At 36.8% G+C, this 17,824-nt stretch overlaps 1 pseudogene; it reads left to right on the top strand.

Annotated features, from left to right (window-relative positions):
- Positions 1-375: 375 nt before the first annotated feature.
- Positions 376-16,491, top strand: LOC145112914 (uncharacterized; annotated as a pseudogene).
- Positions 16,492-17,824: the final 1,333 nt, after the last annotated feature.

The raw sequence follows: 17,824 nt of genomic DNA, 5'->3' as shown, positions 1-17,824 counted from the left end.
TATTATCTAATATTAAAAATGAATTATCATAACTTTAGAATTTAATAAATCGTAATAAACGTATAATCAATTCAAGAATAACCACCAAAACACCCTTTAAATATCATATGGTTGACTTGTAAAAGTCATATTATCATAACACCTAAATGTCAAAATTGTAACATCATCACAGGTGTTATATTTTAAGTGTAACATCCATAGTTTTTGAGTAGAAGTTTTAATCTTTATATTGAAGTTAGTTTGATAACATCTTTGATCAAACAGAAGTAATATAATAAGATTATAATGAGATAATATCATCGATTAGACAGAAAGAATATATTATGATTATAATAAAAATTATCGGTTGTGCGTTTCTTCTATACCAAATTGAAAATGTCATTGCTTTTGCATACTGACTTCAAACCAAATTCAATTATCGCCTATGTTCTTTTCAGAAGCCAAGGATAAATAAAATTTCATATGTGGAAATGAGAACTAAATAAAGGACTTAATTGACCATTATTAGGTATTTTGACCCGCTTTTGTTATCAAATAGGTGAATACTAAGCCTCCCAACAACTCTATAATGGAAATGAAATGTGTAAGGATATTCTTGAAGGCTTGAATTGATTATATGCTTATTACGATTTACTAGATATCATTTGGGACCAAAAACTGAAGAAAGTATCATCCAACTTTCATGCAAGGTTCTAAAACCCAACCATTCACTAGATCTGAACTCCATGACACTCTAAAGATCCGTATAACTCATAAAGTTGTCTAACTTCATGGTTTTCATTCATTCAAACGGGCTCAACCAAGGAGAAAAGTGGGACAAAACTTAGATATAGCCACAAACAACAATAAATGTGGAAGCTTTGACACTTATAAGGGTCTAGAAACAATGTGAGATGATGATGATGATGATTCCTTGCAAGCAGTGACGGAGCTATGCTTTGGTTAGTGGGGTGTATGGCCCCACTTGGAAGTGGGCCCACATGAAATGTATATAATTTTTTTTTAAAGATGGTCCCCCCTTGACAAATTGATCGGCCCTCCTTGACTTTTGATTAAACATTTCAGCAACTTTTGTTTTACTCTCAATAGTCAATACTCTTTCTCTCTCTTCTAAACTCCCCCATCTTCCCCAAGAAGCTCCATTTTTCTTATGATTTTAACCTAGCTATCGGTTGTTTAAGGAGGAGCTGTCGGAGAGTCGGAGACAACCGGCCAACCACGAAAAACTGCTCCGGGAGTCCGTCAAACCTCAGAACCGGGTATGTTTTTTTTCAGTACCTTGTATGTTTTTTTTTTGAAGTTTCTTTGGTTAAATATGTTGAATCTTCAAGATTGTTTATGTTAGATTGCTTTTAAATATGCTTATTCTTTGGGAATTTTAGAAATGTTGAAGTTTTTTTAGTTTTTATTTGTGGGTGTTTATATAGAAAGAAGAAAAAATCATAACAGGTTCTTTTGGATGGTATAAAATTGTAATAAGAGGTTCTTTGGGATTGTTAAGAATGTTAATTATTTGACTATTTTACGAGAATATTTTAGTTTTAAACATATTAGTTGTTTATAAACAGATTTAAACATATTCGTTATAAAAAGTTAACTCATATATGAAAAGGAAATAATAGGTGAAGCAAATACATATTTTTTATGCAGTATATACACGATTGTCAAATGTGGTTATCTACATTTTGTTTAATAATATTAACTCATATGTAGCAAAAAAAATGGTTAATTACATTCTGTTTTTTTTTTTAACAGAATTCTAATAAATTATGTTTTAAATTTGCTATTTACAAGTTCAGTTACTATTTAACAAGGCTAATGGAAATATTTCTAAAAAGAAAACCATCAACAAGTGAAGCATCTTCATCCGGAAATGTCTCTAATGAAATCCCCCAACCTAGCTCTATTCCATCGGTCCCAATTGAAAATGATATGATTGACATTCCTTGGGATCCAGCTGATAGAAAAAAAATTCACATTATCATCCTAATCAAAGAGATGAAATAAGGAGAAAATATTTGATTAGAGGACCTTCTCAACCGCGTGTTCATAAGTTTCCACCAAGAGTTATAGGAAAAAGAACAAGATACTTTAACCCGGCTTGGTTTAATGACTACAAAAATTGGTTGGAGTATAGTGTGAAAAAAGACGAAGCATTTTGTTTGTGTTGTTATTTATTTAAAGATGGATCAAGTAAAAAGGGTGGGGGTGATGCTTTTGTGACGGAAGGCTTTACTAGTTGGAATAAACCAGAAAGATTTAAAAACTCACGAGGGAGATAATGTTAACAGTTCACATTGCATTGCCCTTAAAAAATGTGAAGATTTAATAAGACAAAATTAATCAATTGCTACTGCTCTTCATAAGCAAAATGAGATTGTTAAGAGAGAACATCGAATCCGTTTAACTGCTTCCATTGATGCTTGTAGATATTTGTTGAAATGTGCATTACCTTTTCGTGGTCACGATGAGTCTGAAATGTCTCTTTTTAGAGGAAATTTCTTGGAAACATTGAATTTGATTCGTCAAAAAAATGAGAGTGTATATAAAGTTACATTACAAAATGCTCCGGGGAACAATCAAATAGTGGCTCCATGCATTCAAAATGATATCTCATTGTTTCGCACAAGAAGTACTTAAATCAATTTTTGAAGAAATTGGTGATGATATTTTTGCTTTATTAGTTGACGAATCCAGCGATATATCCAAAAAGGAACAAATGGCGGTAGTTTTGTGATATGTTACATGTGGGATTGTTAAAGAAAGGTTTATTGGCCTTGTTCATGTGAAGGACACATTCGCGTTGTCGCTAAAATCTGTTATCGACTCTTTATTTTCTGAATATGGATTGAGTTTGACGAAGATTAGGGGTCAAGGTTATGATAGAGCAAGCAATATGAGTAGGCAGTTTAATGGTTTAAAATCTTTAATCATGTGAGAAAATACATCTGCATATTATATTCTTGCTTTGCTCACCAACTTTAGCTAGTTGTTGTGGCGGTTGCAAAAAAACATCACGACGTTGGAGACTTTTTTGATATGGTAGCTGTTCTAATGAATGTTGTGTGTGCTTCTTGTAAACGAACAAATATGATGAGCGAAATTCAAAAAGATAAACTAGAAGAATTCATTGGCCGTGGTGAAATTGAAACCGAAAGTGGATTAAACCAAGAGCTTTCTCTTACTAGAGCTGGAGATACACGTTGGAATTCTCATTACAAAACTCTATCGCATTTGGTTGGTTTGTTTTCATCTGTTATTGATGTGCTTGAATATGTTGAAGATGAAGGCCTTAATAGTTTTAGTCAACGTCAAGCAAGTGGTCTTCGAATATATTTTCGATCGTTCGATTTTGTGTTCCATTTGCAGTTAATGTTGAAAATTTTGGGGATCACAAACATATTGTCACAAGCTCTACAAAGAAAGGATCAAGATATCGTGAATGCTATAAGTTTGGTGAAATCAACCGCTGCAACATTAAAAAAGATGAGAAATGATGGGCAGGCCCGGTTTAGGGCAGGTGCCAAATGGGCAATGAAACAGGGCCCAAAATTTAAGGGGCCCAATTTTTTTTTTGTGTAATCCGTCAGCCCCAAGCAATCCAACACCATTCGAATCTCAAATTGGGAAATCGGCATCAAACAGAAAGCGAACAGTAGCGAATCAACGATCGATCGATTGGTCTTGCTCGTTATCCTTCAAAAAAAAAGTCGATTGCAGCAATCGACAATCGTGGAAGACTGGAATCAGGGCAGGGAAACGATCAAACGAAGGGCAGTGGCGCAGTGCATCAGCGGACAACGATCCATCATGTTAGCGACATCGACAGCAATCAACAAGACAACAATTATCATTCATCATCCTCCATCAGTCCAAATCGATACAGCATACAACACTACAACAGTTTCTAACTTTCTATTTTCTAGGTGAGGGTATTAGAGTCTTAGACAATTAGAATATTAGAATTTATCTATCCTGTATTCCTATTCCTGTTATCAATTTATCAATGACCCAATTATCCATTCATGATTTATCCTCTATATTCCTGCTAATGTAATAGATTATGAGAAATTAAGGAATTAGAAATAAGGAATTAAGGATTATGAGTTTGTAAATTATAATTCTCAATTCAATTGCATACTTGAATGAGTTGAATGTATTATCAAATTTTCAGATTCTTGTGTAATTGTTTAGATAAACAACTGTTTAATTTTCAGATTCTTGAATGTGATTCATGAATTTTTAATTGTTTATCACTATGTCGTATTGTCATTATGTCATATTATCATATTGAAATCTGATTGAATGATTCACAATGTTGAATGAAATCAATGAATGATTTTGAAATAGATTATTAGATACATAAATTAAATTATGAGATTATGTTTATTGTATAATTGTTTATCAGAAACTTGGAATTCAGAAACCATAGTGTTTAAAGAATCAAATTATGTTTATTGTTTGAAAAATTGTAGAGATGAAGTCTAAACAACCATCCGGTAGTCAAAAACGTAAAAAAAGAAAACTAGATGAAGAAAAGAGAAAGGCTGACGCCGGTGCTCTAGATAAGTTTATCCATAGACAACCTATTGAAGAGCATGTTGAAGAGCACATTGAAGAGCACATTGAAGAGCATGTTGAAGAGCATGTTGAAGAGCACATTGAAGAGCACATTGAAGAGCATGTTGAAGAGCATGTTGAAGATAAAGAGCATATAGAAGTAGAAGAGTCAAAAGAGCAAGAGCCCGTTAAAGAGCTTGTTGATATATATGATCCAAGAAGGTGGGAAAAACTTAATTCTGAGGAGATTAAACTTTTGGTCCAGAAAGGCCCTAAAAGAGATAATAGTATTATGTATGGTCCCTACGGTAAATTTGGTAGACGGTTTTCTGCAGCTTTATATACAAGAACTTTACCAAATTTGGAAAAGTGTGATAGAGAATGGCTAGTATATTCAAAAGAGCTAGACAAAGTATTTTGTTTCTGTTGTAAAGTGTTTAGAAAAGGGATTTCAAAAGGTAAATTGGATGGTGAAGGTTATGCAGATTGGCACCATGTTACCACTAGGGTTAAAGAACACGAAATTTCATTGGATCATCTTACAAATAGGAATAAGTGGTTTGATATGCGTAAAAGATTGAACTTGAATGAAACAATTGATAAAGTTCAATACGAGCAATTCAAGAAAGAAAGAGATTACTGGAAACAAGTCCTTTTGAGAATCATTGCAGTAGTGAAGTTTCTTGCTAAACATAATTTAGCATTTCGTGGATCCAATGAAAAGTTGTATCAAAAAGGTAACTATAAATTGTACTTTTTTTGTTCTAATTCCACCAAATACCTTTTTGTTAATTATTATGATTGATTTCACTTCTTATTTGTTAATTGTATGTAATAGGTAACGGAAATTTTTTGGGTGTCATTGAAATGTTGGAAGAGTTTGACCCGGTTATCAAAGAGCATGTGCGGCGGATCACAAGTGATGGGCTTCATGTGCATTATCTTGGCCATTTAATCCAAAACGAACTAATATCTTTGCTAGCTCAAGAAATTAAAAAAGAACTTATCAAGAAGATAAAGAAAGCAAAGTACTACTCAATCATACTTGATTGTACTCCCGATTCAAGTCACCAGGAACAAATGACTATAATAGTGAGGTATTTAACATTATCATATAATTTTGTTACTATCGAGGAGTCCTTTTTAGGTTTTTTGAATGTTGATGATACCTCTGGAAAAGGACTATTTGATATTGCACTTGAGGAGTTAAAGTCTCTTGGTCTTGAAATTGATGATATGCGTGGTCAAGGCTATGATAATGGATCAAACATGAAAGGAAAACACCAAGGAGTGCAAAAGAGATTTTTAGATATAAATCCTAGAGCATTTTACACTCCTTGTGGTTGCCATTCTCTTAATCTAACATTATGTGATATGGCTAACAAGTGTGTTAAAGGAAAGAACTTTTTTGGATTCATTCAACGCATTTATACTATCTTTGCAAATTCTACTAAGAGGTGGGAAATTTTGAAAGATAATGTTAAAGCTTGGAGTCTTAAGTCATTGTGTCAAACTCGTTGGGAAAGTCGGGTTGAGAGTGTAAAGACTATTAAACTTCAACTTGTGGATGTACGGGAAGCTTTACTTCAAGTTGGAGAAAAAGATAATGATGCTGCAATTGCAAGTGAAGCAACTTCACTAGCAGAAAAAGAACTTGGTGACTTTGAATTTTTGGTATCAACTGTTATTTGGTATGAAGTACTAAACCATGTGAATATTGTGAGTAAGAAGTTACAATCAAAGGATATGCATCTTGATAATGCTATTACAGAAATAAACAAATTGATTGGGTACTTCAAGAATTATAGAGAAACTGGTTTTTCAAAAGCGATTGTTGAAGCTAAGGAGATTGCTATTGAAATGGGTATTGATCCAATATTTCCACAAAAGCGTTTAATTGAAAGGAAAAGAAGGTTTGATGAGAGTTCAACTAGCGAAGAAGTTTCATTTACACCTGAAGAGAATTTTAGAGTCAATTATTTCTTATTCATTGTTGATCAAGCTATTTCTTCTCTTGAGACAAGATTTGAACAATTCAAAGAGTATGACAAAGTATTTGGTTTTTTATTTCCACATAATTTAAGGGGAATTGAAGATAAAGATCTTAAGTCGTATTGTCATCGTCTTGAAAAAGCACTCAAGTTTGAAGAAAGATCGGATATTGATGCCGAGGAACTTTATACGGAGTTGAAATTATTTGAGACATTGGAAACCAATGAATTTAGCAACCCTATAGATGTTTTGAAGTTTTTGAAAGAACTTGATTATTTCCCAAATGCAAGAATTGCATATAGAATATTGTTGACTATTCCAGTAACGGTTGCATCTGCAGAAATGAGTTTTTCTAAATTGAAGTTTGTGTAATCTTACTTACGCTCCACAATGACACAAGAAAGACTTAGCGGTTTGGCAATGATATCTATCGAGAACGAAATCTTAGAGAGTGTAGACTATGAAGAGTTGATCAACCAATTTGCAATCAAGAATGCTAGGAGAGTGTGACAACCCGAAATTTCCATTTGTTTTAATTCCGCAATCAAGCACTTCAACAATTAGCCAAATTTATCTCAAAACATTTTTAGCCGGATTTAAGCCCGTTTGAATATTTTATTTTATGTTCGTCAAGCGAACCAAAAATAAAGAAGTATAAATTAGAGTTGTCGTGTTTAACGTAAGTCGCGAAACTCCAAAACGTTGGAGTTTACGGGAGTAAACTCGGAAATTTACGCCCGTAAAACCCGAAGAGTATAAATATGACACTTAGTCATTTTTGCTTATTTTTCACTTCCTAATCTAAGAACACTCAAGAAATCCTCTCAAGTATCATATTTCATTTCCGTCAAATCTGCCAAAAACGTAAGTGTTTCTTGCCTAGATTTGTTCATTTAACACTTAATCTAGTGTTTATACAGCACTTCATCCATAAATTTTCGATTTTTGCTTAGATCTTCAAGTGTTCACCAAGAACACCAAGAACACACACTAGTGTTCTTGGCCAAAAACGATCATCCAAGCTTCTAGAACGTAAGTACACTTGCCCTAGCTTCTTGTGTGCTTAGTATGATCATGTTTACACTCGAAAATCATCAAATCCCCATGATCTCATGAGTTTACGGTTCAAGAAGAAGACCTTCAAGAACCGTAAACACCTCCAAAAGGTGTTTAGATGCCCCTAATGCCTTCTAATGTTTGTATAAAGGAGTAGAACCTTACATGCATGAACTAGAAACCCCTAAGACATAAAAAGAAGGGGAAAACATGAGTTTACGGTTTGGGAAGGTCTCCCAAAACCGTAAACACCTTCTAAGGGTGTTTAAGTGCCCTTAACACCTTCCAATGCTTGTATAAGTGACTAGAAACTTGCATGCATGAGATAGAACCACCAAAACACAAAGGAAATGGACAAACATTGGTTTACGGCCGTAAACCCATGTGTTTACGACCGTAAACTCCCAAGGGAGTGGTCCAAGGACCGTAAACTCCATAAAGTGTCCATTTTAAGCCCTAGTCACTTCCTTAGCCCTTGATTCGAGTCTAGCTTAATCCCTTGAGTGGTTTAAGACCTTTGAACACCCAATGACACCACATCCATGAGTTTACGGCCGTAAACTCATGGGGGAAGTGGTCATAAAACCGTAAACACCCCTAAGGGCCACCATTCGAAGTGTAAACTCCATAGTGAGACCATACACCCCTTAGAAGCAACCCTTAACACTCCTAAGCACTTGTGGTAAAGTGTTTCCATGTACTAGGGTGTATAAACTTACTTAATGAGTTATTAAATAACTAATTAGATACATAAATGTATCATTACATGTTCATTAGGACCGGAGTGTGCATTCAAGTCCTCACTTGACACTTAACAACCTATACCATCCATTCATCCGAATCACCCTCGGCAGGTGAGTTCATACCCCTACATTCTTCTGTATTTTAATGTTTTCAGGGGGGGAATACAAGCAAAAGTACAAGGAAACTTGTGCTCAACTTTATTATTTTGTTTAAAATAATTTCATGTTCAATATGCTTTCAAACACAGAAAAACCAGTTTACCACCCGATTTAGAAACCAACTTGTAGAAACTGTTTCCAAACTAAAGTATGAACTTATGAATCTTGTCTTAAATTGTGATATTTTACAAAGGATTCCTATCAACCATAAACAAGATTTTCTGTATTATTAGTTGTAAATTTGTTAGTCTAAGGATTGGAGACACGTCCTTGGTAACACTCCACCGGATTCGTGAGTGTAGGACCATTCTTGTAACCAGAATCTCTTAGGGAGAGCGTGACTCTTGTGTATAGATCTATACGGGACTGACTATCCCGCACCTCGCTGCTAGCTACAGTGGGACCATCAGGTCTACGGGTGACAAAAGTCATAAAAAGATACTGACCACCGTACGTGTCATATCTAGTTTAATGTATGGTTATGAAACTCGCAACCTAGATAACAGAGATTTACTTTTGGTAATAATGAACCTAGTGAACTAACCTCAAAGTAATAACCGTTTTGATTACTAAAGGGTATTAGTAGTACCCTTAGGAATTAGTTCACTACTTACTGATTAGTTTTTACGTACATAATAAAGCTAATACACATCACTGGAGTAACAGAGTTTTTCAAAAAAATACACCTAACGATGCAAGTATGGTAGATACTTGTACACTTCTTTTCGGAACCGATAACCAACCATCAACTTTCATAAGAAAACATAGGGTTTTCTGGGACAACATAACTTTTCATAAACAGTGGTTTATCGTATAACTTTCATAAGAAAACATAGGGTTTTCTGGGACAACATAACCTTTCATAAATAGTGGTTTATCGTATAACTAATGAGAAATCAAACATCTTTCATAAGAAAATATAGGATTTTCTTGGTAATCAACTTTTCAAAGAATCAGAGAAACATATCTTTCACCAGAATTAACAACTTATGAACTCACCAGCTTTATGCTAATATTTTAAAACTGCTTGTATTCTCAGGACATCAATAGACAGGTACTCCTACCAACCTTTTTGAGAAGACGGAGCGTATCGGATCTACGCCTTTTACTTTTGTCATATAATGATATGTATAAACTTTGTATTAAGACAATGTAAATCTTTTTCATGTATGTATTCAATGTCTGGATTGTGTTTACTATGCTTACTATGATACAACTGTTATGATACTACACATGACGTCGCTCCGCCCCGGAATGTTTCCGCCATCGGTTTCGGGGTGTGACAGATTGGTATCAGAGCTTTTGTTTATAGTGAACTAAGTATACCGAACCTTACATGGTATACAACTATAAACACAAAGGGGCCTAAGTGCTCTAAACTAAAAGTATACTTTCAAAATATAAGTATTTTTACAAAAAGTATACAAGTATATCCGTATTCCAGGAACCGTGCCATAAGTAGAACAGAACAAAAGTATTTTGGATGTTGAACACTGCGGTTAAACCTGGGCAGTTATGTAATCATGTCTAGGGTCAATATAGTCTGATCAACTATATTTATTCGAGACATGACCAACATGTGCTTGGGAGTGACTCTGGTGTTGCAGCAGGCCAAAAACTTACCCCGTATCCATATAACTTAAAATACTATAGGAGTATTTTAGTCAAAGCCGAAATACCTCGTAGGGATTCATTCTAAGTGTTGCTACTCGTTCCTTTTAGCGATAATTCCTTCGCATTGGTAGCTTTCCTTGTTTATCGCTTAGTAGAACACTCTAACAATCATTATGAGCTATATCCTTGCTTCATATCTCTTGATTCGGTTCCAGAGGACTTACTATCCTCTTTGACCTGATTGTTTCTAGAACAAGATGCCTCCCCGTAAAAGACCCATCAGAAGGAATGAAGACACTCCACCACCACCACCGCCCCCTCAGTTCGATCCCATTATGTTCCAAGCAGCTGTTACTGCTGTTGTGGCAGCCGCGATGTCACAAATGAATTCTGGTGGATCTGGTGGACAGGGAAGTGGTACACATCCCCAAAATCATGAAGGTGGTCAGGGACACCAGAAGGAGTGTTCCTATAAAGACTTCATGAACGCAAAACCCACACCTTTCGACGGCACTGGAGGTGTCATAGTCCTGACTCATTGGATCGAGAAAATCGAGTCCATTTTCGAAATTTGTTCCTGTTCGGAGGTCAAAAAGGTAAAGTTCGCCGCTTGCACTTTCTCCAACAGGGCACTGACCTGGTGGAATGGTCGGGTCAAATCTCTAACCCTACCAGTAGCCAACGCTATGGGTTGGGAGAACTTGAAGGAACTCATGATAGCTGAATACTGCCCACGGGGCGAAATGCAGAAGCTGGAACACGAACTCTGGAACCTAAAGATGAAGGGTTCCAACATTTCCGCCTACACCTCAAGGTTTGAAGACCTAGCGCTTCTCTGCCCGGGAATGGTCGCCCCGGAAAGCAAAAAGATCGAAAGATACATCTGGGGACTGACCCAGCCGACCAAAGGAAATGTTATGGCGGCTAGGCCACACACCTTCGACAACGCAAAATGTCTGGCGCAGACTCTGATCGATCATGGAGTCGATCTCGACGAAGTGACAGCCACTCCTGAACCGGATAAAGGGAGTGGTGAGAAAAGAAAATTCTGGAAACAGAAAAAGGACCAGTCTTCGCAGGAGCCCCCAAAGAAACAGCAAACAGTAGCAGTCCACGCTGCTACCACTCCTGCTACTTCTACCACTCAAGCACCTACCAGTAAATATGCTGGCACCCTCCCTCGATGTGACAAATGTAATTACCACCATAACCCCGGCCTATGTCGTGAAATGACATGTTCTAACTGTGACAAAAAGGGACACACGGTTCGTTTTTGCAAAGCACCAGCCCGACCAACCGACCAAACATCTGGAGCAGGCATAGGTCAAGCCTGCTATAATTGTGGAGAAGTCGGGCACTACAAGAGAAACTGCCCCAAGGCAACAACGACTGGAAACACAGGGAGAGTACTGGCAATGGGCCAGGAAGGAGCAGTTGCGGATCCTACAGTTATTCCAGGTACATTCCTCCTCGACAATTCTTATGCCTACACTCTTTTCAATTCTAGTGCGAAAGAAATTTTGTTAGCCATGCATTCAAACACCTTATTAAGCATAAACCTCAACCCTTAACTGAAATTTTTACCATCGAAAAGGCTAACGGTGAGAAAGAGAGCACTAATGATAGATATATATATAGGTTGTACTCTCACCTTAAACGATCATTCCATTCCCATCAACCTTATGCTGTTTCCATAAAAAGCTTTGACATCATTATCGACATGGATTGGGCGAACCCCAATCATGCTGATATCCTTTGCTTCGAAAAAGATATCCGTCTCGACCTTTCTTTGAGTAAAACCCTTGTAATCTACGGCGATAAACTCAGTTCAAACTTTCGCATCATTTCATGCATCAAAGCCCAGGAACTCCTGCGAGAGGAGTGTTATACATTTCTAGCTCACGTCATTAACAAGGATCAGGAAGTTAAAGACCTCGAGGGCATCTCCGAAGTCTGCAAATTTCCCGATGTTTTTCCAGAAGATCTCCCGGGAATCCCTCCCGAACGCCAAATCGAGTTTCGCATCGACTTGATCCCCGGAGCTACCCCTGTAGCTAAATCCCCATATCGCCTAGCTCCAGCAGAAATGCAGGAGTTATCTAGTCAGCTCAATGAGCTGCTCAACAAAAGATTCATAAGACCGAGTTCCTCACCCTGGGGAACCCCGATCTTACTCGCGAAAGGAAAAGAATAGATCCTTTCGGATATATATCGATTTCCAAGAACTGATCAAACTCACAGTCAAAAACCGTTACCCCTTTTTCCTCAAATCGATGACCCCTTCGATCAACTTCAAGGAGCCATTTACCTTTCCAAATTAGATCTAAGATCGGAAATTCTTGTTAAGAATTGATTCAACCCCCGTCAGACCCCAGTTACTTTCGAAATTCCATAGATTCCACCCTAGTCGATTCACGTATCCAACATGGACGAGGTGTTTGTCCGACGTGACTTGTATAATCCCACTAGTCGTGATAGAAATCATTGGGAACCCTAACTTCGTAGAAGAACCTGTAAGAATCACGAACCGAGAGGTCAAACGAACGAAACAAATCCGCATCCCGTTAGTGAAGGTTCGCTGGAACGCCAAGCGAAGACCGGAGTTCACTTGGGAGTGCGAAGAGAAATTGAAACTTAAACGTCCTCACCTCTTTGCTTAGTTATTTTGTGATGACTAGGTGGCTCGAACTCTAATTTCGGGACGAAATTCCCTCTAACGGGGGGATAATGTGACAACCCGAAATTTCCATTTGTTTTAATTTCGCAATCAAGCACTTCAAAAATTAGCCAAATTTATCTCAAAACATTTTTAGCTGGATTTCAGCCCGTTTGAATATTTTATTTTATGTTCGTCAAGAGAACCAAAAATAAAGAAGTATAAATTAGAGTTGCCGTGTTTAACGTAAGTCGCGAAACTCCAAAAAGTTGGAGTTTACGGGAGTAAACTCGGAAATTTACGCCCGTAAAACCCGAAGAGTATAAATATGACACTTAGTCATTTTTGCTCATTTTTCACTTCCTAGTCCAAGAACACTCAAGAAATCCTCTCAAGTATCATATTTCATTTCCGTCAAATCCGCCAAAAACGTAAGTGTTTCTTGCCTAGATTTGTTCATTTAACACTTAATCTAGTGTTTATACAACACTTCATCCATAAATTTTCGATTTTTGCTTAGATCTTCAAGTGTTCACCAAGAACACCAAGAACACACACTAGTGTTCTTGGCCAAAAACGATCATCCAAGCTTCTAAAACGTAAGTACACTTGCCCTAGCTTCTTGTGTGCTTAGTATGATCATGTTTACACTCGAAAATCATCAAATCCCCATGATCTCATGAGTTTACGGTTCAAGAAGAAGACCTTCAAGAACCGTAAACACCTCCAAAAGGTGTTTAGATGCCCCTAATGCCTTCTAATGTTTGTATAAAGGAGTAGAACCTTACATGCATGAACTAGAAACCCCTAAGACATAAAAAGAAGGGGAAAACATGAGTTTACGGTTTGGGAAGGTCTCCCAAAACCGTAAACACCTTCTAAGGGTGTTTAAGTGCCCTTAACACCTTCCAATGCTTGTATAAGTGACTAGAAACTTGCATGCATGAGATAGAACCACCAAAACACAAAGGAAATGGACAAACATGGGTTTACGGCCGTAAACCCATGTGTTTACGACCGTAAACTCCCAAGGGAGTGGTCCAAGGACCGTAAACTCCATAAAGTGTCCATTTTAAGCCCTAGTCACTTCCTTAGCCCTTGATTCGAGTCTAGCTTAATCCCTTGAGTGGTTTAAGACCTTTGAACACCCAATGACACCACATCCATGAGTTTACGGCCGTAAACTCATGGGGGAAGTGGTCATAAAACCGTAAACACCCCTAAGGGCCACCATTCGAAGTGTAAACTCCATAGTGAGACCATACACCCCTTAGAAGCAACCCTTAACACTCCTAAGCACTTGTGGTAAAGTGTTTCCATGTACTAGGGTGTATAAACTTACTTAATTAGTTATTAAATAACTAATTAGATACATAAATGTATCATTACATGTTCATTAGGACCGGAGTGTGCATTCAAGTCCTCACTTGACACTTAACAACCTATACCATCCATTCATCCGAATCACCCTCGGCAGGTGAGTTCATACCCCTACATTCTTCCGTATTTTAATGTTTTCAGGGGGGGAATACAAGCAAAAGTACAAGGAAACTTGTGCTCAACTTTATTATTTTGTTTAAAATAATTTCATGTTCAATATGCTTTCAAACACAGAAAAACCATTTTACCACCCGATTTAGAAACCAACTTGTAGAAACTGTTTCCAAACTAAAGTATGAACTTATGAATCTTGTCTTAAATTGTGATATTTTACAAAGGATTCCTATAAACCATAAACAAGATTTTATGTATTATTAGTTGTAAATTTGTTAGTCTAAGGATTGGAGACACGTCCTTGGTAACACTCCACCGGATTCGTGAGTGTAGGACCATTCTTGTAACCAGAATCTCTTAGGGAGAGCGTGACTCTTGTGTATAGATCTATACGGGACTGACTATCCCGCACCTCGCTGCTAGCTACAGTGGGACCATCAGGTCTACGGGTGACAAAAGTCATAAAAAGATACTGACCACCGTACGTGTCATATCTAGTTTAATGTATGGTTATGAAACTCGCAACCTAGATAACAGAGATTTACTTTTGGTAATAATGAACCTAGTGAACTAACCTCAAAGTAATAACCGTTTTGATTACTAAAGGGTATTAGTAGTACCCTTAGGAATTAGTTCACTACTTACTGATTAGTTTTTACGTACATAATAAAGCTAATACACATCACTGGAGTAACAGAGTTTTTCAGAAAAATACACCTAACGATGCAAGTATGGTAGATACTTGTACACTTCTTTTTGGAACCGATAACCAACCATCAACTTTCATAAGAAAACATAGGGTTTTCTGGGACAACATAACTTTTCATAAACAGTGGTTTATCGTATAACTTTCATAAGAAAACATAGGGTTTTCTGGGACAACATAACCTTTCATAAACAGTGGTTTATCGTATAACTAATGAGAAATCAAACATCTTTCATAAGAAAATATAGGATTTTCTTGGTAATCAACTTTTCAAAGAATCAGAGAAACATATCTTTCACCAGAATTAACAACTTATGAACTCACCAGCTTTATGCTAATATTTTAAAACTGCTTGTATTCTCAGGACATCAATAGACAGGTACTCCTGCCAACCTTTTTGAGAAGACGGAGCGTATCGGATCTACGCCTTTTACTTTTGTCATATAATGATATGTATAAACTTTGTATTAAGACAATGTAAATCTTTTTCATGTATGTATTCAATGTCTGGATTGTGTTTACTATGCTTACTATGATACAACTGTTGTGATACTACGCATGACGTCGCTCCGCCCCGAAATGTTTCCGCCATCGGTTTCGGGGTGTGACAGAGAGCTTCACGGATCGTCGGTTAGCTGTTAGGATATGTAATTACTCTTTAAAATACTATGATTTTGCTTTGTTTATTGCTATAAAGTTTATCGTCATTTTAATAAAAATATTAGTTTATGTAAGTTAATTTGTTACATGTTAAGGCCTAAGGGCCTTTTTTATCCATCTCGTCCTGGGCATTTGAATCCTCAGAACCGACCCTGATGATGGGTTTGATTCACTAATGTTGGACATCACCTCTTTTTGTGAGAATAATGAAATTCAAATATTGAACATGGAGGAAGTTTATGTTAATCCAAGAAATCGAAGACAACATACCAATATCTCCAATCGCCATTATTACGAGTTTTTTTTGTTTTAACATGGTTTTGGATATGCAAATTCAAGAGTTCGGTGATCGTTTTAGTGAAGTAGCTTCCAAATTGCTTATTTGTATGACGGGTTTGAATCCACGTGATTCATTTTGTGATTTTGACCCATCAAAGTTATGGAAGTTGATCGATTTCTATCCACATGATTTTAGCTACAAAGATAGGATGAATATTCTACATGAACTTTCGGTTTACCCCTCTCATATGCAACAAGATGCAAGATTTGCTACTTTGAAGAGTATATCCGACCTTGCTAAAGTGATGGTGGAAACCGATGTGCATCTTTCTTTTCCTTTGATTTATCGGTTAGTGAAGTTGTCATTGGTCTTGCCGGTTGCAACCGCAACCGTGGAGCAATGTTTTTCCGTGATAAAACTTGTGAAGTCGGATTTGCGGAATCGAGTTTCGGATGAATTTTTAAATGATTGTGTAATTTGTGCGGTTGAAAGAGAAGGATTTTCGAAGGTTACAACTGAAAATATTATCAACCGTTTCTTAGCTATGTGTCCTCGTAGATTTCAATTGTAAAATGACATTTAGTTGAAAGTTTTAATGTTATTCTACTTATTATTATTATTATTATTATTATTATTATTATTTTTATTATTATTTTCCAAGTTCAACGGTCAACTGTGCACCCACTTGACTTCCAGGCTGGATCCGCCAATGCTTGCAAGCCTCTTCAAAAGTTCACATTCTTCTACTTTTTCTATTCTTCTTCAAACCAAGAAATGCTAAAAAAAATGACCAATAATCAAGCAAGGGATGGAGGCTAGGGTTTTATGAGGTGAAAGAGGTTTTGGAGGCTGATAATGAACCCTAAAATGGGTTTAGAGAGACTTAAATACGAAGGAAACACTAAAAGATCACGGGCTTGGGTTGCATCAGTTCTCACGTCGTGAGTCTCTATGCCTCACGTCGTGAGACCAGTCCCGAACAAAACTTTTCATATTAGCCCATCTCACGTCGTGACCATTCAAAGGTCACGTCGTGAGGCTCCATTTCTTCCAAAATTCGACATTTTGACTCCTTGAAACCCTAAATCGACACATCCCGGAAAGCGGGTGTTTCACCTCTGGTTCTAAATAGTTTCAGAAAATAGAAAATGGCAGTGGATCTTTTTGAAGACCTGCCAAATCAGAGCTTTTTGAAAATGGTTACAGAAAAAAAAACCTTGTAAATCAGAAATCAATCATATCTCTCCAGCTCTTTTGCCCTTCTCTATTGGTATTGCACCACGATTTCAATTTCTAAATCAGGCCTTTTTCAAAACATGCAAAATAGTTTGGCAATGGAGTAAACACCAAAGAAGCTAATTGTGGAGGAAACACCAACAAACCTGAACCCGTCTGATTTCCCGTCAATATATAACTACCGCTCGTCGATTTTCTTCATCTCGTTGTTCAAGATATTGTATCGGGTCGATTTCAAGATTTAGGGTTCTTATCATAAATTTAGGGAAAGAGGTTGAGGTAAAGCATGAGCATCAACACCACATATTGGACCACCACCCAATCCTCTTAAGCAAATGTATCTTCTTCATCTCCGACTACCAACTCTATTTCTCATTCCTTTTTTCAGCATTGATTTTGATTTGTGGTCTTATTTTGGTTTACCTATTAGTAACATCCGGTTTGAGAAATTGTTTAAAAATGGGTTATGGCGGTCGATGCTCAAGAACAGAATTACCATCAGGACGAGTGGGATTGGGCTGATAGGGTGTGGTGGTCTATGTTTTTTTATATTAAAAATAATAAGCAAACTAAAAAGAAATGGGGAAAGGATAGTATAGTCATTCCAGGTAGATAGGAACGAAACGTGCAAGTTTTAAACATATGAGAGACAGTTTGAATTAATTTTT

This window comes from Lactuca virosa, chromosome 5 (assembly GCF_052849685.1).
Source record: "Lactuca virosa cultivar CGN04683 chromosome 5, Lactuca_virosa_CGN04683_v6, whole genome shotgun sequence".
Lineage (NCBI taxonomy): Eukaryota > Viridiplantae > Streptophyta > Magnoliopsida > Asterales > Asteraceae > Lactuca > Lactuca virosa.
This window is presented reverse-complemented; position numbering and strand designations above follow the sequence as displayed.